Below are 22,418 nucleotides of genomic sequence, written 5' to 3'. Positions count from 1 at the left end.
TTTTTCTTAGTCTGGTTAAAGATTTGTCAGTTTTGTTTAACTTTTCTCTCTTTCTTTTTTTAAATGTAACACTGTTTATTTAACTTCAAAAACATTTTAGCATTCTAAACATACAAAAAATGTTTCAAATCGTGTTTAAGTACAGAAAGCTCTTGAACTTTCACTGATGCAGTGGCTCTTCACTTTGCTGACAATGAAGAGTTCTACAGTTTATTTAAAAAGTAGTCCCAGCTACTCCGGAAGCTGAGGCAGGAGAATCACTTGAACCTGGGAGGCGGAGGTTGCAGTGAGCCGAGAGATCGCGCCACTGTGTTCCAGGCTGGGTGACAGAGCGAGACTCCGTCTCGGGAAAAACAAACAAACAAACAGCTTCTTATGCCAGCTGAACCCCACTTTGTCCACAGCTAAGATGGCAGCAAAATGCTATGTCACAATATATAGAAACCATACAACCTGAAACTAAATGGATGCCCACTGCAGAGTCAATAGGTCCAGCCTCAGTGACGCCCTGAGCTATGGCCCCTCCAAAAGGCATCTTCCCCACAGCCTCAACGCCAAGCAAAGAGCATCAAGAGTTTGTCCTGGTTGTTTTGTTCTTTTTACCAACTATAGATATATACAGTTGATAACTTAGGTTTTCCAGCCAATTACCATATAGTTAAGACCACCTTACAAATTAAAAAAAAAATGCCAGAAACATCTTTAAATGCCTTGTCACACCAACTGCAAAGCACACAGAGTGAGGAGAACACAAGAGTGCCTTTTCATTTTAAAAATGTTTGGAAATATGTACAACTTTGATACAGTTTCAGGGTGATCTGGACACCCATGGCCACTTCATGTAAACCACTGACAATTTCTAGAGCACTTTGAGAGACTACAATATGATCGTGATCAAATTTTGTAATTAAACCTAATGAGGGCAACAGACACTTCTCAAATAAGAAATGTGTCAATCACGGCCCTCCCCTACTCTAAGGTATTCACAAGGAGACAGATAAACAGGTATTTTTTGTTTGTTTGTTTGTTTGTTTGTTTTTAATTCATCCTCCTCCTCCTCTTCCTCTTCTCCCTGCTTGTCTTCTTAACCTTCCTCTTCCACATTTTTCCGGGCAACTTTAGCAGGACCCTTTGTGCCATCAAACTTTCCTTTTGACTTAGAGTCAGCAACATCCTTCTCATACTTCTCCTTCAGCTTTGCCTCCTGAGTGATGTAAGGCTGCTTTTCACTGTCATTTAAGCTACTCTACATCTCACTCAGCCTTTTTTTTGCCACGTCTCCAATAGAGATGCCAGGGTTTGTGGATATGATCGTGGAGCGGAATTCTGAACAGAACAGGAAGAATCCAGACTGGCATTTTGGGGACATTAGGATCCTTTTTCTTCTTGCCTCCCTTAGCTGGTCCATAATACTTCTTTCCGTGATCATAGTGCACTTTATCCACCTTTGCCATTTCATCAAATTTAGACTTCTCCTTCCCATACATTGTCTTCCACCCTTCAGAGTACTTCTTGGAAAATTCTGCAAAATTGACAGGGACCTCTGGGTTTTTCTTTTTATGTTCTTCTCTGCACGTCTACACAAAAAGGCATAAGCAGACATCTGCTCCTTGGTTTCTTGGGGTCACCTTTATCCATCTTGACTGTGTTGTTCACTAGTCTCAATTTTGTTTAACTTTTTGAAAAACCAACTTTTTGTTTCATTGATCTTTTGTATCTTTTTAATTTCAATTTTATTCATTTGCATTCTGATCTTTGTTATTTCTTTTCTTCTACTAATTTTGGGTTTGGTTTGCTCTTGCTTTTCTAGTTTTTTAAGCTGCATTGTTAGATTGTTCATTTGAAGTTTTTTCTCTTTTTTGATGTAGGCACTTTTAGTTATAAACTTCCTTCTTGGTACTGCTTTTGCTGTATCCCAGAGGTTTTGGCATGTTGTATTTCCCTTATCATTAGCTTCAAGAAGTTTTTTTCATTTCCTTCTTCCTTCCTTCCTTTCTTCCTTTCTTCCTTTCTTCCTTTCTTCCTTTCTTCCTTTCTTCCTTTCTTCCTTTCTTCCTTTCTTCCTTTCTTCCTTCCTTCCTTTCTTTCTTTCTTTCTTTCTTTCTTTCTTTCTTTCTTTCTTTCTTTCTTTCTTTCTTTTCTTTCTTTCGAGATAGGGTCTGGCTCTACCACCCAGGCTGGAGTATGGTGGTGTGATCTCAACTCGCTGCAACCTTGACATCCCACCTCAGCCTCCTGGGAATACAGGAGGAAATACAGGCATGTGCCATCACACCCAGCTAAGTTTTGTATTTTTTGTAGTGACAGGGTTTTGTCATGTTGCCCAGGCTGGTCTTGAACTCCCGAGCTCAAGGGCTTGGCCCACATAGGCCTCCCAGAGTGCTAGAATTACAGGTGTGAGCCACTATACCCGGCCCAATTTCCTTCTTAATTTCTTCATTGACCCTCTGGTCATTCAGCAGCAGATGGTTTAATTTCCATGTATTTGTATAGTTTCCAAAGTTCCTTTTGTTATTAGTTTCTAGTTTTATTCCACTGTGGTCAGAGTAGATGCTTGATATTATTTTAACTTTTTTGAATGTTTTAAGACTTATTTTGTGACCTAACATATGGTCTATCCTTGAGAATGATCCATGTGCTGAGGAAAAGAATGTATATTCTGCAGCTCTTGGATAAAATGTTCTGTAAATATCTCTTAGATTCATTTGGTCTATAGTGCAGTTTAAGTCTGATTTTTCTTTGTTGATTTTCTGTCTGGAAGATCTGTTCAATGCTGAAAGTGGTGTTGAGGTCTCCAGCTCTTATTGTATTGGGGTCTGTCTCTGTTTTTAGCTCTAATAATATTTCCTTTATATGTTTAGGTGCTCCAGTGTTGGGTGCATATATATTTTAAATTGTTGTATCCTCTTGCTGAATTGACCCCTGTATCATTATGTAGTGGTCTTCTTTGTCTTTTATAGTTTTTGTCTGATATAAGTATAGTGACTCCTGCTCTTTTTGGTTTCCATTGGCATGGAATATCTTTTTCCATCCCTTTATTTTCAGTCTATGTGTGTCTTTATAGGTGAAGTGTGTTTCTTGCAGGCACTAGATCAATGGGTCTTGTTTTCTCATCCATTCCGGCAGTCTATGTCTTTTGATTGGAGAGTTTAGTCCATTTACATTCAATGTTATTATCGAAAGTAGGGACTTACTCCTGCCATTTTGTTATTTACTTTCTGGTTGTTTTCTGGTTTTCTCTTCTTTCTTTCCTTCCTGTCTTCTTCTAGTGAAGGTGATTTTCTCTGGCAATATGATTTAGTTTCTTACTTTTTATTTTTTGTGTATCCATTGTATGTTTCTTGGTTTGAGGTCACCATGAGGTTGCAAATACTTTCTTGCATTATTTTTAACTTTGTTTCATCAGTTATATTTACATCTGTGAGAGCTACCACAAACTGAAGGTACTTTTTCATCAGAGTGGTTTGGTCAACCACCATGGCTCCTTGTGTTGCAACAAATGCCATTTTTCTTTTGAGCTGGTTTGTTTCTCGAGAAAAGTATCAGGTCCATGAGTTCAGTCAGCCCCGACCTCAATGGCCCAGCTCCCACAGCCCTAGCTTGTGACCCCCAGATGAGCCCTCACCTCTGTTGCTGCTCCACCGTGCACAGTCCCACCCCATACAAGAGTTCATTTCTTATAGGGACACCGCCAGGATTAAATTAGTTTCTACATTTAAGTGTCTCAGAAAAGTGCCTGACACATAGAAATAAGTCAATAAGTGTTAGATATTAACAATATTCTGCCACCCCTACTTAGGGTCTCTTCTGTACAAAGGATGTCATTGCAATATGAGTGAGGAGGTCAAACATCATTCAGTAATGTTCTGGTCTAGGACAAAATTTAGAACTGAGTAATTTTTGGCAAGTAGTTTGATATCTTTGAACCTCAACTATGTCTTCCATTAAAAACAGATTTCTGGTTACCTTTTAGGGTTCATGTGAGAGCTCAGTAAGAAAATGGTTGGTTAAGGCAATTATGCCTGCATTAAGCTATTTTGCCTACCACAATGGTAAAAATGATGTACACATTTTAAAGATTTGCATCAAGATTAAAATCAAAAAGGGGTTTCTGCAGCTCATCTCCACTTAAGCGGGAATTTCTGGGGACCAAGACCACTCTTATCCCTAGTCCCTATTTCCTGACCTCTCCAGATCTGCCCACAGGGCCTCTTTGGCATCTTGACAAAAGCACTCATTTGGATGCGGTTCTTTGTTGCAGTTGTCTGTGGGCACAGATGGTCTTTTCCAGCCAAAGAAGGACAGGAGAAGCGCAGGCCCATGTGTGACTGCATTGGTCTGCAACAAACAAGAGTCATTCATTTGGTCCTTTATGCATTCTTTTTTTTTTTTTAATAAGATAGGGATCTCACTATGTTGCCCAGGCTGGTCTCCAACTCCTGGCTCAAGTAATCCTCCTGCCTCAGTCTTTCAAAGTGCTGGGATTACAGGTGTGAGCTACTACCCCTGGCCATACATTCTTTCATTCAATAAATATTTATCAGTGGCTTACTCTGTGTCAGGCCTGTGTGAGAACCTGGGGTTCAGAGGTGAACAAGGGAGATGTGTCTAGTGAAACTTATGTTTTAATTGGGGTGGTGAGTGACAACGGTTGAGGAATCAAGTCATATCTTTGGAAACTGGTAAGTATTAAGAAGAAAAATAAGACAAGGCAATGCTGAGAAAGAGACTCTAGAGAGAGGGGAAGAGAAATGGCAACAAATTGGACAGAGTGGTCAGGGAAGGCCTCAAAGAGGAAGTGACTCAGGCAGCGCCTGCTATGAGACAGGAATCTGGCCCTGCAGCAACATGGGAACACACCATTCTTGGCACAGATGCCCTGGGATTGGAACGAGGAGACCAGGGTGCCAGGAGCTTTGTGGAAGGGGCAGGCAGAGGCTGAATCTTGGGACCATCCTTTCTTACCTTGCAGGGCCCAACACGTCCGTGTAGGGCCTTTTCCAGCAAGGCAGAGCCTACCCCCAGCTGACTCTGTGTCCCTTCCTGTGGTTGCCTCGCTGGTCCGGTCTCACTAGTCCCTCTGGCTCCCTCTGGCTACTTCCGGCTTCCTCTGGCAACAGGCTACTGGGGGAGATAAGTGAGAATTGCAACATGCCCTCTCCTTACCCTCAAGGAACTGGGAAGATAGAATCTCTATGGACCACACAAGATGACTGATACTACAGACTGGACAAGAGCGCCAGGTGAGGGCTGAGGGACAGGCAGTAAATATTTAATGAGGCTGAGTTCACATATCCTCTGCATACTGTATTAAAAGGGCAATCAGGAAAAGAAGGCCCTGCTTGTGTCCACCACTCCCAGACACTCGGTAGTAACAGTGGTCAGTGCTCTCCTTACCCTCACCCCGTTGCAGGGGAAAGGATCTCACAACCTAGCCGAAGGCTGACCACACTCCTCCGACTCCTACCTGGATGAGGGTCCCAGCTGGGGTCCAGGGACAGTGGTTGGGATCAATAGCATTTGACTACTGGTTTCTGTTAACAAGTGTTGACTGGCTACCTGCTTTGGGATCCAGTGAGCACAAACTGTCCACTAACCAATGGATTTTTTGAGCATCTCCTCTGTTCAAGCTCTGTATAAGGCACAGGGCTCAAAGTAAAATTAAATGCTTGGTTCCAGAAACCACATTAGCCTAGGTTTTTGTTTTCCATTTTTAATTATTAATGACAGTAGCTTCCGTATAGATATCAGAGAACTGTATCCTTCTAGTCATGAAAATCTTATTTTAGCCTGGTTTTTAAATATCATTGTTCCCTCCCATCTTTCCTATAAAGGGTTGTTAATTATATGAATTAATATATTTGTAAAATTTTATTGGGATTAGGTCCATAGCTTTCATTAGCTTCGTAAATTTTTTTTTAAATCATATTTTTCTTTTTTAGTTCAGAAAAAAGTCAAGAAGAAAATTAAAATGACCCGTAATCCTACTGCCCAGATAACCCCTTGTTTTCACTTTTTAAATGCATATGGAAAACAATTCATGTTCTAGAAAGATACAAAATGAGAATCAAAATTCTCTCACTGCTCCCTCCCCACTTCCGTTTCTCTTCCATAAAGGTTTCTTATATATCCCTCTAGAAAATGCTTAGTGCATTTATCAGCATTACAAATGCATTATGTACATCCTATTCTTAAAAGCTTCTCCCGGAGGTTAAGAACTATTGCTCTCTCTATGGTTGATTGTCTGTTTTTATGCTTTTTGCCCTGCTGATCTGCATTTTAAAAAATGACAGTAGGAGGAAACTGCTTTCTCTTTCTTTCTTTCTTTCTTTTTTTTCTTTCCTTCCTTCCTTCTTTCTTTATTTTCCTGTTTTTTGTTTTTTTAGAGATGAGGTCTCACTCTGTCGCCCAGGCATGCTGGAGTGAAGCGGTGCAATCATAGCTCACTGCAGCCTCAACCTCCTAGGCACAAGCAATCCTCCCATCTCAGCCTCCAGAGTAGCTTGGGACCACAGGCATGCACCACCATGCCTGGTTAATTTAAAAAAAACTTTCGTAGAGACAGGGTCTCACTGTGTTGCCCAGGCTGATCTCAAACTCCTGTACTCAAGTGATCCACCCACCTTGGCCTCCTAAAGTGCTAGGAATACAGGTATGAACCACTGTGCCTGGTCAAGGAACTCATTTTCTAATGCTCCTCTGCCTTGGACTAGTGGAGAGATGTCAGGAAGTTACTTTACCTTGCTGAGCCTCAGTTTCCTCATTCTTGTGGGGACTCAATGGCAATGTCAATGCAGAAAGGCCTGGGCACACGATAGACCTTCCATAAATGGTCAGTGCATTCCCTTAGGCCCTTTTGGAAGAAGGAGGGGCTGCCGGTTCTAAATAAATGTTACAGAAGGACCTGTCATCAGTTGCCCCTCAGAGTGACCTGTCACTTTGTTCCCAGCTACAGGAAGAAGAGTGTGGGAGTCCCCTGACTGGAGGTGACAGGGTCATACAAATTCCTCACCCTTGGTGTTGGCGCCCACCCCAGGTGCTCAGGCAATCCAGACCCTGGGAGACTGAGGCCATCTGTCCCTGGCTGGGAAGGAATCTCTGCCAACAGCTAAGACAGGCCCCTGATATACAGCCCCTGTCACCTCCCCCTCTTCTTTCTGGGAGTTGAGGCTTTAAGACCTCTGTGACCCCAGCGTCAGAGGGCAAATGGCTTACAGGAAAGGTCTCCAGTATCATCTGGGACCAGAGGCGGCTTGGCTATTGTCAAGCTGTGACCAGCCCCAGGAAGCCAGAAAGAAGGGCAGGACTCCAGTCCGAGGAGGTGGGGGCCGTGGTGATGGTAGATGATGGCAGAGGGTGGACGAAGTCCATTTGTTGTGTGCCGGGAAGCGCTGGCCACATTGCTCGGTCCTTGGCAGGCGTTACTTGCTGGGGCCTCCCGGCTGCACCCCCGCTTTGTAGATGAGGACTCTGAGACTCTGAGAGGCAAGCCACATTGCCCTTCAGGGAGGCAACGGCAGAGTCAGGACTGGCATCACCTGTGTAGTCCAGCGCTTATATTTTACTACGTTGGGCACAGGTAGACGTGAGGGAGGACACCAGACAGGACACCTAGAGCCTGGGCCACCAAGTGGCTGCCCACTCACAGGCACAGACACCCTTCTCCCAGGGTCCGCTTCTGCCAGTCCTGCTCTCTCTGTGTTCTCAGAGACTAGGTCAGCGCCTGGCGCATAGTAGGTGCTCAGGAAGTCTTTGTGGAACGAAGAAGAGAATGGACAACAAAAATGCCTTCTGGCCTAACTAGACTGGCCCACCCTAACTCTCAGGTGGACCCTCCCTAACTTGACGTGTTCTCAGGGCTCTGTGACAAGAGGTGCAAGCTTGGTACCAAGCTCCTAGGCAGACTTTGGAAAGAATCGCTGACCCAACTCTATTTGGTAGCCTCTTGCCAGGCCTCCTAGGAGGGACGGAAGCGCAGTGCCCAGCTAGGAGCGGGGCGCCAGACCCAGGCTGGTCTCTTCTTGCCAGCTGACCTTAGGGACTGACTTTGTCCCCACAGCTGCTGCGCTTTCTTCCCCGTAGCACACAGTGGGGGCTGGGAAGGCACTAAAGCCTGAAGGCTGTTGGAGGACCGCCCAGGGCTCTGGGCTGAGAGAGGAAGGGAGGAGTGGGCCAAAGGTCACAGCAGGTCTGCCTTTGTTCCCCAGTGTGGAGGTAGAGTCCCAGCTTCTGGAGGGAGTCACATGTCCATAAGGAAAGTTGGCCTGGCTGGGCACAGTGGCTCATGCTTGTAATCCCAGCACTTTGGGAGGCCGAGGCGGGTGGATCATCTGAGGTCAGGAGGTTGAGACCAGCCTGGCCAACATGGTGAAACCCCGTCTCTACTAAAAATACAAAAATTAGCTGGTCGTGGTGGCAAGTGCCTGTAGTCCCAGCTACGCGGGAGGCTGAGGCAGGAAAATCTCTTGAACCCAGGAGGTGGAGGTTGCAGCGAGCTGAGATGGTGCCACTGCACTCCAGCCTGGGTGACAAAGCGAGACTCCATCTCAAAAAAAAAAAAAAAAAAAGAAGAAGACTGGCCCAGGAGGAGCACATATTTGATAACAGTTAAGAGCAGTAATTAGGGAGCATTCGCCATGCATCAGACACAGGTGCTTTCCGTGTAATAGTCTCATTTAACTCTCACAACACACTTAGGAGATAAGTACTATAATTAGCATCTTTCTCATTTTACAGATGAGAAAATGGAGGTACCAAAAAGTGGGCTCTGAACCGTGGAGCCTGGCTCCAGAGCCCTTGTGTTTGACTACTGGGATCCACCTTCATTCTCACAGCCGCGTTTCCCGCAGGGCTGCTTTGTAAGGCCTCTTAGAAAAGTCCTCCCTGCCTCCACCATCCAGGTGGGCCAAGGTCATCTGTGAACAGCTCAAGGACAAAGCTGAGAAAGCCACCTCTGGGGGAGGGTCAGGAGGGCTGGGGGAGGAGGAGCCCCGGTGAAGATGTTGGCCTGATGGACACTGGGGGACAAGAGCAGAGTGTATGAAGGCACAGTGGCGTGGTGTGTTTTGTGGCACTCCCTTCGCTTAGGTTAGAGAGTGTTGTGTAAAGGGGAGGAGCTTTGAAAGATAAAACCGGAAGTATCATGCATAGAGAATTAGGGTTTTATCACTTGTCTGAGTGGCAGAGGCTGAGACTGGTGTTTTAGATGCAGTGATGTGACAGCTAGCTGAGAGTCACAGTGGTGGCCAGGCCCTGGGAGAAGTGCTGCACCTCCATTCTGTTGCTGCACCCTCTGAATGTCCTGTGAGACGAGGAATGGTATTCTTTCTTTCTTGTTTTTTTGAGACGGAGTCTTGCACTGTCGCCCAGGCTGGAGTGCAGTGGTGCTATCTCGGCTCACTGCAAGCTCTGCCTCCTGGGTTCACGCCATTCTCCTGCCTCAGCTTCCCGAGTAGCTGGGACTACAGGTGGCTGCCACCACACCTGGCTAATTTTTTGTATTTTTAGTAGAGACAGGGTTTCACCATTTTAGCCAGGCTGGTCTCGATCTCCTGACCTCGTGACCCGTCCGCCTTGGCCTCCCAAACTACTGGAATTACAAGTGTGAGCCACCGTGCCTGGCCAAGGACTGGTTTTCTTTCTTTCGGGAGCTCCTTAAGGCCTTGGAGCATCTTAGGAGCCCTGAACTTCCAGGTAAAAAGTCCAGTTCCTTTGCTGGAGAGGCCACGTGGAGACAGGGTGGCCCTGAAGGCTAGGAAGAGAAGCCCAGCCATCCCTGTCTTCCAGCTGAGCCCAGGCCTCTGCCAGCCACTAGCCAGCTGAGTGCAGTCATACGAGTGACCCCCAGCAAGACAAGCACAAAAACTGCCACATAAGCAGAGAAGAGCTGACCCCTGCAAGCTGAGTCCACGCTGCAGAGTCATGAACAAATAATTGTTTTAAGCCACTAAGTTTTGGGGTTTTGTTTTAACTCAGCAATAGATTTATTTTTATTTTCATATTTTTAGAGATAAGGTCTCCCTCTGTTGCCTAGGCTGGAGTGTAACGCATAATCATAGCTCACTGCAGCCTTGAACTCCTAGGCTCAAGCAATCCTCCCACCCCAGCCTCCTGAGTACAGGCACGTGCTGCCACACCCAGCTACTGTTTTTACTTTTATTTTTTTACTTTTAATAGAGATGGTGTTTTCACTGTGTTGCCCAGGCTGGACTCAAACTCCTGGCCTCAAGTGATCCTCCTGCCTCGGCCTCCCAAAGTGTTGGGATTACAGGTATGAGCTGCCACGCTTGGCCAGCAATAGATATTTGAGACAGAAATTGGGAAGGAAATTGACCTTGGAGATCCTGGATGAATGAAAACATGAAACCCTGGTGAGCCACTGACTGAGATGCTTTTTTTCCTTCTCAGGGAAGCTTTTCTAGGTGGATCAGGCCCAGCCTGGCTCACCCAGGTCACTTTGGTCACTTTTCTTTCTTCGGCCACCATTAATTACTCACATGTGTCTGTTCCCCAAGCCCTGGCAGCAGGTTCACCAGGAGAAGGGGCCTAGAGAGCTGTATTCTTTGGTCTTTGCAGAGCTTCAGCGAGAGTTCTGCAGGTAGCGGAGGCCCAGTGCTGTCTGATGCACACAAGTCAGCTTCCAGTTCAGGCCTTCATCCCAAGTGAGGTGGTAGTTGAGGCAAACCCTTTGGAGCCAAAGTGCCTGGTCCAAAGCCCAGCTCTGCCACTTGTTTGCTGTATGACCTCGGACAAGTCAGGTCACCTCTCTGAGCCTCTATCTCCTTATCCGTAAAGTGGGGAGAACAATGCCCGACCATGTGAAGGTAAATGAACTCCCATCTGTAAAGAGCCTAACACAGTTCCTGGCATAAGTGTCCCCATACATAGCCACATTCACCCCTCTTATCTACAAATCGGGTAAGCAACTTTAGGTTCCAACGTCCCCCTCCATAGGCCACCTCAAAAACCTTTTCTCCACGGGTCCAGCCTGAGCCTGAAATTCTGGCATCAATCATTGTTTTCGGTTATGCTTCTGCTCACCTGCAGGTCTGCTGGAGCGAGGCTGATGTTGGAGTGAGCTGCACTTCTCTTTTTATTTTTTTGGAGACAGGATCTCTCTCTGTCTCCCAGGCTGGAGTACCGTGGCATGATCAGGGATCACTGCAGCCTTGACTTCCTCAGTTCAAGCAATCCTCCCACCTCAACCTCCAGAGTAACTGGGACTACAGACATGTACCACTACAGCTGGCTAAATTTTTTGCTTTACTCTTTTTGTAGAGATGGGGGTCTCACCATGTTGCCCAGGCTTGTCTTGAATTCCTCGGATCAAGGGATCCTCCCGTCCCAGCCTCCCAAAGTGCTGGGATTACAGGCATGAGCAACCATGCTCAGCTCGTCTCACTTCTAGAATCAGAAGATCTGGGCTCTAGTCTCAGCCCTTGTGCCTGCTGACTGGAAGACCTTGGGCAAGTAGCTCGTCCTGTGTGCGGTGGTTCCTGCCTTGGCTTAGAGAATTGCTGGGAGGCTCCAGTGAGTACCCACAAACATGAAGGAACTTTGCCACTGGTATAGGATCAAGTGTGATCATCTCAATGATGACACTGTTTTTGGTCCTCTCAGTAGGAATTGGTTCACTAGAGCTATGCTGTGTAAAATAAAATAAAAATGAAAACACAAGTCTAGGCTGGGTGTGGTGGCTTATGCCTATAATCTCAGAACTTTGAGAGGCCAAGGATCACCTGAGTTCAGGAGTTCAAGACCAGCCTGGCCAACTTGGTGAAACCCTGTCTCCACTAAAAATACAAAAATTAGCCGGGCATGATGGTATATGCCTGTAGTCCCAGGTACATGCCTGTATTTGGGAAGCTGAGACAGGAGAATCAGTTGAACCTGGGAGTCAGATGTTGCAGTGAGGCGAGATCACATCACTGCACTCCAGCCTAGGTGACAGAGCAAGACTCCATCTCAAAAACAACAACAACAACAAACAAAACAAAACAAAAAACAAAAACCAACCAAACAAAAACCAACAAACACAAGTCTTCATTCTCATGAGCCACATTTCAAGTACTCAATAGCCACATGTGGCTGGTGTCCACCATATTGGACAGCACAAATAGAGAACATTTCCATCATTACAGAAAGTTCCATTGGTCAACACTGCCCTAGTGTTTTTCCAATAGGACAGCTGGTGACAGAAATGAGAGGGCGAGATGGGGGCAGAGGAAGCCTGAGCCCAGAAGGGTGGGCAGCATGGACATTTTGTTTGTTTTTGTAGACCCTGTTGGGCTGACTGGATTCAGGGATGGCCACTGCCCTCAACCTCCTCCCTGTTAACAGTCATCCTGGGCAGGTTCACTGGAAGCAGCATTTTCTCACTTTGAGGTCAGGGAGCCTAGGGCCACCTCCAACATGAAGTGGCCACAGTAGCCTGGGGCCAGGCTGGGCACTACATGCTGATTTATCGCCAGTCCTAGTTGTGCAGGGGTGGGCCCAAGGCTTGATGGGGCTCCTCCTGTCCCCGGTGCAGCCCGGTTGGACGGGCGTGGCAGGGAGCAGGCGCAGCAGCGCCAGGGCGATGGTACCTGAGCTCGGTGCGAAGGGACCAATTAGCGAGTCATGGGGTGCATCCCAGGACCCTGCTGCCAACCCTCGGAGGCTCTCTGAGTCCCAGATCCTCTCCCCATGCCAGGCCGAGGCACCGAAAACCCAGCCCGTTCATGGGCACTAGCATCAGCCAGTGTAGCTTGGCCAACAGGCTCTGTGGCAGGGGAGCCTGGAGAGCAGAAGGGACACATCAAAGGGCCCACTGCATGAGAGGCCCAGCTGGGAGCAGACCCCAGGGAATTCACATTTCCTGACTCATTTGATTAAGCTCTTTCCTGCCCACCCAAACAGACACGCAAATCGTATTCACATCTGTACACAAACAGACTCACATACAGGAGGCGCCCAGATATGCACCCATAGATCTGCCCAGAGATGGAGAGCAGACACACAGGCACCCAGACACACACAGCAGACGTGCCCTCATGGGTGCAGGCTCATGGCTGTACTTACACATGTGCAAGTGGGCCCAGAATTCATCCCTGTTCCCCTAAACCAAAAACACCTTCCATTAGCTGAAAGTGTAAACTGTGCGTCTTGCTGAACAAAATCAATCCCCAGGACCCCGTCTCCCTTGTGGACTACAAACTGAACCCCCTGCAGTACCGTGAGCCCCCACACCTTGCATGGAGGCTGGGGGAGGGGGCACCCAGCTGGATGCGTCACCTTCCTCTGCATTCAGCCAGAGGCTTGGTCTCTCTCAGGACAATGAGAACGTGAGAACACAACACCTGTTCTGGGGCTCTCCCAGGCATTCCTGGGAGGGCACCTTCTTCTCCCCCTCAGGCCCCCTCTCTAATCTTCACAAGAGCTTCAGTTTTCCCATGGGCCCCCCGTCCCTCCTGCCCTCTGAAGCAGTCAGGCAGCATGACAGGTGACAAATGAAAAGTCACTTTCTCGGCCAGGCATGGTGGCTCACACCTGTCATCCTAGCACTTTGAGAGGCCGAGGTGGGAGGATCGCTTGAACCCAGGAGTTCAAAAGTAGCCTGGGCCACATATCAAGATGCCATCTCTTATAAAGAAAATAAAGGCTGGGCGCGGTGGCTCAAGCCTGTAATCCCAGCACTTTGGGAGGCCGAGGCGGGCGGATCACAAGGTCAGGAGATCGAGACCACAGTGAAACCCGTCTCTACTAAAAATACAAAAAATTAGCCGGGCGCGGTGGCGGGCGCCTGTAGTCCTAGCTACTCAGGAGGCTGAGGCAGGAGAATGGCGTGAACCCAGGAGGCGGAGCTTGCAGTGAGCCGAGATCGCGCCACTGCACTCCAGCCTGGGCAACAGCATGAGACTCCGTCTCAAAAAAAAAAAAAAAGAAAAGAAAATAAAAAGTCATTTTCTCAGCTGGGCACAGTGACTCGTAACTGTAATCCCAGCACTTTGGGAGGCTGGGGTGGGAGGGTCACTTGAGCCCAGGAGTTTCTGACCAGCCTGGACAATATAATGAGACCCCATCTCTATAAAGTAAATAAGTAACTTTTTAAAAAGTCATTTTCTAATGAACAGGTGTGGACCAGGGCTGGGGCAAGCTGGGAGTGGGGCAGGTAAAGTTCCTAGAAGTCTTTGGGACTCTAGGGTGTCATGGGTTCACAGCTGAAACCCCGTTTTTGGCAGTTAGGGCTGCCAGAAGCCACGGCTGACCTCCTCCCTCCCTGCCCCAGTGCCAGGTTCACTGTCCACGTTAGCCTTTGTGAACTTTAGCCACCTGCCCAGGGCCAGGCTTTCTCTTAGAATCAGATTTTCATAAAGGAGTCTCAGAAAAAGACAGGCACCATCCTCTCAGCCCCAGTCTGGCAGACCCCCTACACTCCTTCCTGTAGTTCCTCGGTCTACTCCCAATTTTTTTTGTTGGGGGACGGAGTCTCACTCTGTTGCCCAAGCTGGAATGCCGTGGCACGATCTCACCTCACTGCAACCTCCACCTCCCAGGTTCAAGCAATTCTCCTGCCTCATCCTCCCTCCCGAGTAGCTGGGCCTACAGGTGCATGCCATCACACCCGGCTAATTTTTGTGTTTTTAGTAGAGACAGGGTTTCACCATGTTGGCCAGGCTTGTCTCAAACTCCCGACCTCAGGTAATCCACCCACCTTGGCCTCCCAAAGTACTGGGATTATAGGTGTGAGCCACTGTGCCCGGCCCACTCCCAAGTTTTTAACCCATTCTGCCTCAAAGCTGGTCAGCTATCAGTAGTATCAACTCCCATCCCCAAACCCAGGGGGAATTTAAAACCATAGGAAATATTCTTGTTGCCAACCCAGAGGGTTAAATATCTTCCTGCTTTGTGCCCTCTTAAGGCCAAGAGCAAATCTATTAAATAACAAATCACTTAAAAATAATAATTTTACCAGCCTGGGCAAGATGGCAAGATCCCATCTCTACAAAAATAAAATAAAAATAAACTAGCCGGGCACGGTGTCACATGCCTATAGTTCCAGCTACTTGGGAGGTTGAGGCAGGAGGATCAGGTGAGCCCAGAAGTTCAAGGTTGCAGTGAGCTATGACTGTGCACTGCACTACAGCCTAAGTAACAGAGTGAGACCCTGTTTCTAAAAAAAAATTAATTAATTAATAAAATAATAATTTTAAAATATGAACTAACATTACTTACATAATAATAATTCATTTTAAAATAATGGCTTGGTTACTCTGGGCTCACTGCTTATAGGGTAGCCCTGCTCTGCAAGGAGCAGTAAAAATATATAATAATAATAATAACAATAATGGCTATCACTGAAATGTAAGCAACAATATAAACTCTGCAAGGGTAGGTATTTTTCCATTTTGTTCACCAGTGGATCCCAATAACCTAGAGCAGTGCTTGGCATATTGCAGGTACTCAGTAAGTATTTGTTGACTGAAGTAGTTACTATTAGACACTATCTAAGTGCCTTTCAAGGATCAGTTTAATTAATTTTTACAACATTGTGAAGTGAGTATTATTGCACCCATTTTGCAGACTGAGGCAGAGATAAACTAAGAAATCCACCCAAAGTCACATACCTAGTAAAGGAAGACTTTGTGTCCAAGCAGCCTGCCCTAGGGCCCAGGCTTTTGATCACCAAGTCTATTGCCTTCCTTAACAGCAGTACCCTTAATAGCAATTATATTTCATTGAACTGTTTTTGTTTCGTTTCTCAGACAATAATTTATTGATGTCTGTGTCTCCTACCAGACTATGATGTCCGTGAGGTCAGAGGAAAGGGAGGATGTCTCACATACAGAAAGGGCTTGATCAAAATTGATGGAATGATAAATGGTATTTCCTTCTATCTCTCCATGTACTGTATATGTTATTCACCAAATGTCTTGAAAATGATTTGGGGTTGGAGGAAGGGACCAAGGGGTCAGTGGCTAGAAGCACAGAGTCCAGAGTCTGAAGTACTGTGTTTTAATTCCTGTCTCTATCCCTTTCTAGCTATGTGACCTTGGGCAAGTTACTCAGCCTCTTGGCCTCAGTTTGATCATCTATTAAATGGGGATAATAACAGCTTCTGCCTGCTAGAATTGTTGTAAGGATTAAATGAGATAATGCTTGATCCATGCTTGGCATAGTAAGGGCTCTGTAAATGGCAGCTGTTGTCACTGGTAATATGATGTTGGTGTAACTTCTGCTTGCCCTGTGTCTCATGTGAAACCAAAGCCTCCCATTAGCCCTTCCGCAGGCCACAGCCAGCAGCTTGTGGGCAGGTGCCCGCAGCAGGAGTGACCCACTCCTCCCCATCTGTCAGGGTGAATCCTCCACCACTTCCGGTCAGAGCTTACAACCTACTTATTAGGTTAATTAGATGCAGCACCTTTCCAAAGATGCCTTGGCTCCAGAGCCAGCCCTAACATCTGGTGAGCAGCTTGACAAGGATTTGGGAAATGACATGTTGTCATCAGCCTCTGGCTGAAGCAAGTGGGTTGAGTTGGGGGGCAGAGGAACCATCCCATTCCTCTTTAGGGATCACTGGATGGCTCCTGGGGTCTTCTCTAGGTAGGAATGCCAGATAAAATATAGGACACCCTGTTAAATTTGAATTTCAGATAAACACCAAATACTATGTTAGAATAAGTATGTCCCAAATATTACATGGAAAATACTTCCATTAAAAACTATTCGGTGTTTATCTGAAATTCAAATTGAACTGGGCATCCTGTTCGTTTGGTTTTTTTTTCCCCCTGAATCTATCAGTCCTATCTCTCAGGCATGTTGGAGTGTGAGACGAGGAGGGAAAGCCCAAGTGTTTGAAGGAGCAGGCACAGGCCTTGGTAGGGCCAGCTCTCTCTGAGCCCTGGCACCGGGAGCTCCTCTCCGGGCCTCTTGGGTCTGAGGTGAGGGTGCCTGGGGACCTATTGGAGCCAACTTCCTGCAGGGAGGCTCTGCGGGAGGAACAGGGCACTGCTGCCAACTCAGATTTGTTTGCACTTCATGGCCTCCTGGGGCACTGGCCCCCTTCCTGGTTAACATCCTGGATGGGAGAACCAAGAACAACAGCACTTTCCCTGGAGAGGTGCTGAAGTTGTTCCAGGAGCACCTTGCTGGGAATAGGCCTCGGAGGCCCAGCCTGTTGGGCCCCGGAAGACCAATCCCTCCTGCTACAGGAGGGCCCCCGAGCAGGTGCAGGGCTTGTCAGTTGTCACACAGCGTGCAGGTAAACCTAGAGTGTGGTCTGCAGACCTCCTGTTCCCATCCCCTACGTACATAGCTGCCTTTCTGTGCCATCAGGAGAGGAGCAGCTGTGGCCAGTGCAACTGGTGACTGAGCCCCTCTAACACAACAGGTTTCAAACTCAACCTCTCATCTGCCCTGTATTAGGCCATTCTCGCATTGCTATAAAGAAATACCTGAGACTGGATAATTTACAAAGAAAAGAGGTTTAATTGGCTTATGGTTCTGTAGGCTGTACAGGAAACATAGCACTGGCATCTGCTGCTGGGGAGGCCTCAGGAAGCTTCCAATCATGGTGGAAGGCAAAGCAGGAGCTTGTACATCATGTGGCACAAGTAGGAGTGGGGAGGGGGGGAGGTGCTACACAATTTTAAAGGACCAGATCTCCTGAGAACATACTCACTCACTACCATGAGGCCAGTACCAGGGGAAGGTGCTAAACCATTCATGAGAAATTCATACCCATGATCCCATCACTCCCACCAGGCTCCATTTCCAATACTGGGTATTACAATTCAATATGAGATCTGGGCAGGGGCACAGATCCAAACTATATCACTCCCCCTTCAATACATGGTACCCACCCACCTGGCTGTGCAAACTAGAAACCTCAGCTTAATCCTGGGTGTATTAGTCAGCTAGGGCTGCTGTAACAAACACCACAGACTGGGCGGTCTGAACAACAGAAATGTATTTTCTCACTGTTCTGGAAGCTGGATGTCTAAGATCAATGTGTTGGTAGGGTTGCTTTCTCCCAAGGCCTCTCTTCTTGGCTTGCAAATGTCCTCACATCCTCACATGGCCTTTCCTCTGTGCATGTGCACCCCTGATGTCTCCCTGTGTGTCCAAATTTCCTTTTCAGCTGGGCGCGATGGCACACGCCTGTAATCCCAGCACTTTGGGAGGCCGAGGCAGGTGGATCACCTGAGGTCAGGAGGTTGAGACCAGCCTGGCTGAGATGGTGAAACCCCGTCTCTACTAAAACTACAAAAATTAGCTGGGCATGGTGGCAGGCGGCAGTAATCCTAACTGAGGCAGGAAACTCGCTTGAACTGGAGGTAGAGGTTGCAGCGAGCTGAGATTGTGCCACTGCCCTCCAGGCTGGGCAACAAGATGGAAACTACATCTCAAAAAAAAAAAAAAAAATCCTCTTCTTATAAAGACACTAGTCAGGTTGGATTAAGGTCCACTCTAGCAGCCTCATTTTAATTTAATCACTTCTTCAAAGGTTTTATTATGGTGCAAAGTAATTGAAAGTAATGGCAAGAAACACAATTACTTTTGCACCAAACTAATATATCCAAATACAGTCACATTTGGGGTACTGGGGGTTAGGGTTTCAAGAAGTGAATTCTGGGGGTATGCAGTTCAGCCCATAATACTTGGCACTCCTGCCTGTCCCTTCTCCTGTGAGTCATTAAGCCCTGTTAAAGCCATTTCCTCTGTTGCTCCTCGATTTGTCCACACCCTTTCATTGCCACCTGAGCCAGGTGGCCCTCATCTTCCAGGCCAGACGGCTCTCCTCCTGGCTGGTATCTTGCCTCCACTTTCCCTTCTCCAATCCATTGTGCACCTAGCCGCAGAAGATACACAGCTCCACTCATGTCAATCTCTACCCTCCCATCTTTTAAATCCATCACTGGCTTCTTATTTTTAGGATCAAAATTGCCTTACTGGCTTACAAACCTCTGTGCGATCTAGCCCTGTCCCCTTTCCCAGCTCTAGTCCCTCCCGTGGGAATCCCACCATCCACGCTACAGCTGATCTGAGATCTGAATGTGAATCCAGCTCCTTCTTGCTTGGGGCTCTTCTTGCTAGCACAGGCTGTTCCGTCTGCCTGCCTCACTCCTCCCACCCCACCTTCCCCAGGCTTACCTCTACCTGTTCTACCTGTCCTCAGACCTCCACATAGGCTCCACTTCCTCCAGAAAGCCTCCCCTCATTCCTGCCAACCCTCAGGCTGGGAGGTGGGGGCTCCTCTTGGACACCCCCAGAACACTCTGTTCTAATGCTTTGTTTGCTAGCCTGCCTTCTCTGCTAGTCTTCTCTGCTAGTGGCTTCTGTGAAGGCAGGGGCACATTGACTGCTCTATCTGCAGTAACCGGTGTGGCCCTGGCACACAGAAGAGCTCACCAGTTATGAGTTGTGATTTTTTACTGTTAAATTTCTAAGCAACGTCAGGCTACAAAGCACTGGGGGGCAAAAGGAGTAAAAGGCCAGCCGGCCGGGCAGTTTTTCCGTTCTAGCCGGGCAACAGAATCACCTGTGTTGCTTTCCAGACATATCGATGCTCAGGCGTCATCCCAGAGATTCTGATTCCATTGGCTGGAGGTGGGCCCAAGAGTGGTACTTTTTGAATATTTTCCAATAGTGTATGTGCAGCTGGGATTGAGAGGCCCTGAGTGAGTCCTAAGACTCAGTTCACTGGGTCTCAGCTCAGTAGATCCTTGCTGATGGAGGTCCTCCTCTACTGCTGGTGGGAGGATGGGGTCTCCAGATGTTTACTCCTGCCCCAGCTCTCCTTCCTCAGGGTGTGGCTCCCTGGGCTGAGCCCCAGTGATTTCCTCCCCATGGAACCAGTCAAACCTCTCCCTACTGGCTCCTTGGGGAGGCAGCCAGGTCCAGAAGGAGGAGCAGGGGCTGGGGTCTAGCCAGCAGGCTGGGCCACAGGTCTTCTGCCAGAGCCAGCCCCAGGGGAGTTCAGTTGGTTCCACAAATATTTGCCGAGCACCCAGACTGGGTCAGGTGCTTTGCCAGTGGCGAATCTGGTAACCAAGTCTGGCTACTGACCAGCCCTGTACCCAGCCTTGGACTAGGGCTCAAAGAGGAGCTAGGTGAAGAGTACTGGTGGCTGGCTGTGAGCACTGTTATTCCCCAAAGTCACTTCCATGATCACCTAAGCAAAGGGGAAGGTGTGATCATCATGTCCCACCCCAGCTACCCTCTGTCTTTCCTATGGCCCAGTGTGGCCAGAACTGTTGCAGCAGAATCCCCTAGGAAGCTTGTTAAAAATACAGGTTCCTGGGCCCCACCCTGGAAATCTGATTCAGAAGGTCTAGGGTAGGGCCCAGTAGTCTAAGTTTTCAGCCAGTTCCCCAAGCGATTCTGATGCAACAGGTCACCAATGATTCTAGTGTATAGCTGCCTTTAAGAATCACAGCAGTCTCGGCTGGGCACAGTGGTTCACACCTGTAATCCTAGTACTTTGGGAGGCTGAAGTGGGTGGATCACTTCAAGTCAGGAGTTCAAAACCAGCCTGGGCACCATGGTAAAACCCTACTGAAAAAACAAAAATTAGCTGAGTGTAGTGATAGACACCTGTAATCCCAGCTGCTCAGGAGGCTGAGGAAGGAGAACAGCTTCAACCCACAAGGCAGAGGTTGCAGTGAGCCGAGATCACGCAACTGCACTCCATCCTGGGTGACAAAGCAAGACTCTGTCTCAAAAACAAACAAACAAAAAAACAATCACAGCAGTCTGATTTCCTCAGGTGGGTTTAATGCCTTTTTGGGGAAGGAAATAAGTGAACAGAAAGAAGTTTCTAGGCTCAGGAGACTCAGCCACAGCTGACTCTGACTGGCTTCACAATCATTGTCCCCCATTATTCACCAAGCACCGACCTGGGTGATTTGCTCAGTCCTCATCCTACCCTGGTAAAGCTGGTGTCATCCCCATTTTATAGCCCAGAAAAGGTCAAGTTACTTGCCAAGGTCATAGAACACAATGACTAAGTCGGGGTTCTGAGTCTGAAGTTGCTTACAGACCCCGGGGGAGGCAAATGGTGCAAAACACCACTAGCTCCAGGTGGAATGAAATCGATGCACCAGGGCAGGTAAAAGCCAAGTGCTCAGCAAGTGCAGAAAAAAAAGAGATTCAGGCTTACTGGGGACTGGTGGGGGAGGCTCCAAAGGAGGTGGTAACATTTGAGCTGGACGCTGGTAGAGCAATTCAACTTTGACATTCAGAAAAGGTAGGGAGAGAATAGCAGGCAGAGAGTGCAGCGTGAGGGGAGATGGGGAGAACATATAGTAGGAACAGCGGGTGGGCTGATGTGGTCGCAGCATGGGGTGTAGAAAGGGACACGGGAGTGATGACGCAGGAGAGGGCAGCTGGGGACTCTTTACTGGGTGGTCATTGGAAAATAGCCAGAAGTCTGAATGGGGCAAGACAAGGCCAATCTGGCTTTAAGAAGGTAACCCTGGTGACAGGTGACAGAGGGCTGGGTGGATCAGAGAGATGGTAGCTGGGTTAGGAGATGACTAGACCCAGCCAGGCAAGAACAGTGAGTCACTCTACTTCTCTGGATCAGTTTGTTCCTCTCTAAAATGTAGATAATTGTCCCTCCCTGACATCTGTCCCAGGCTGTGGTGAAGATGAAAGAAAAAGGGAGATGGGAAACAGTGTTGGGGAGCCCCAGGGGACAGAGGGAGGGCTTTGTAGGTAAGGGTCAGAACTGGGAAGCTGGAGGCTGTGTGACAATGATGTGCCCTGCCTGGTGACCCCAGTGGCATGGCTACAAGACAAAGCACTATCCAAACAAGATCCAGGCCAAGCATAGGAGGGGTTTCAGTTCCCAGGAGGCATCTGCATCTGAACTCAAATTGAGAGAGAAAGAGAAACCCCTCCAAACCTACCTGAAGCGGGACCACAAACTTAGCTGCTTCCCCATTTGAAGGGGTTCTAATGGGTGGAATTCTGTTTCCTAAAGGGCCTCAGTGACACTTGTCCTGAGTCAGCATCTCACAGAGGTTTCGCCAGCGCCAGCCACATCTCCAGCATGAAGGTGACTGTATGAGTGTGCCCAGTCCAATTCCTGCCTTAATAAGAATCACTTCTGTAAGAGAGAGGGCTGCTAAGGCCCTGCCTCCCTCCAACTCCATCCTAGCCTGAGTCTTAACCATTCTTCCAATCCAGTTCCACTTTGGGCCAGTGCTTAACGCAGGGTAGCACTTTTGAGCCTCGCAACTCTTGGGAGTGAGTTTTCATCCTAACATTCTCAGATGAGGAAATTTGGCCTCAAAGAGTCCACACAGGCGAGGCACAGTGGCTCATGCCTGTAATCCTAACACTTTGGGAGGCTGAGGCAGGAGGATTGCTTGAGCCCAGGAGTTCAAGATCAGCCTGGGCAACATGGTGACACCCTGTGTCTACAAAAAAAATAC

The 22,418-nt window shown here is 47.8% G+C and overlaps 1 long non-coding RNA gene across 1 annotated transcript; it reads left to right on the top strand.

Moving 5' to 3' along the window:
* The first annotated feature begins 4,901 nt into the window (after window positions 1–4,901).
* LOC144331347 (uncharacterized) lies at window positions 4,902–22,137 on the top strand. The gene is made up of 4 exons (XR_013398409.1): window positions 4,902–5,243; window positions 8,737–8,900; window positions 15,778–15,861; window positions 21,965–22,137. It is a non-coding gene; the product is annotated as an uncharacterized LOC144331347 (long non-coding RNA).
* Window positions 22,138–22,418: the final 281 nt, after the last annotated feature.

Source organism: Macaca mulatta, chromosome 9, assembly GCF_049350105.2.
Source record: "Macaca mulatta isolate MMU2019108-1 chromosome 9, T2T-MMU8v2.0, whole genome shotgun sequence".
NCBI lineage: Eukaryota > Metazoa > Chordata > Mammalia > Primates > Cercopithecidae > Macaca > Macaca mulatta.
This window is presented reverse-complemented; position numbering and strand designations above follow the sequence as displayed.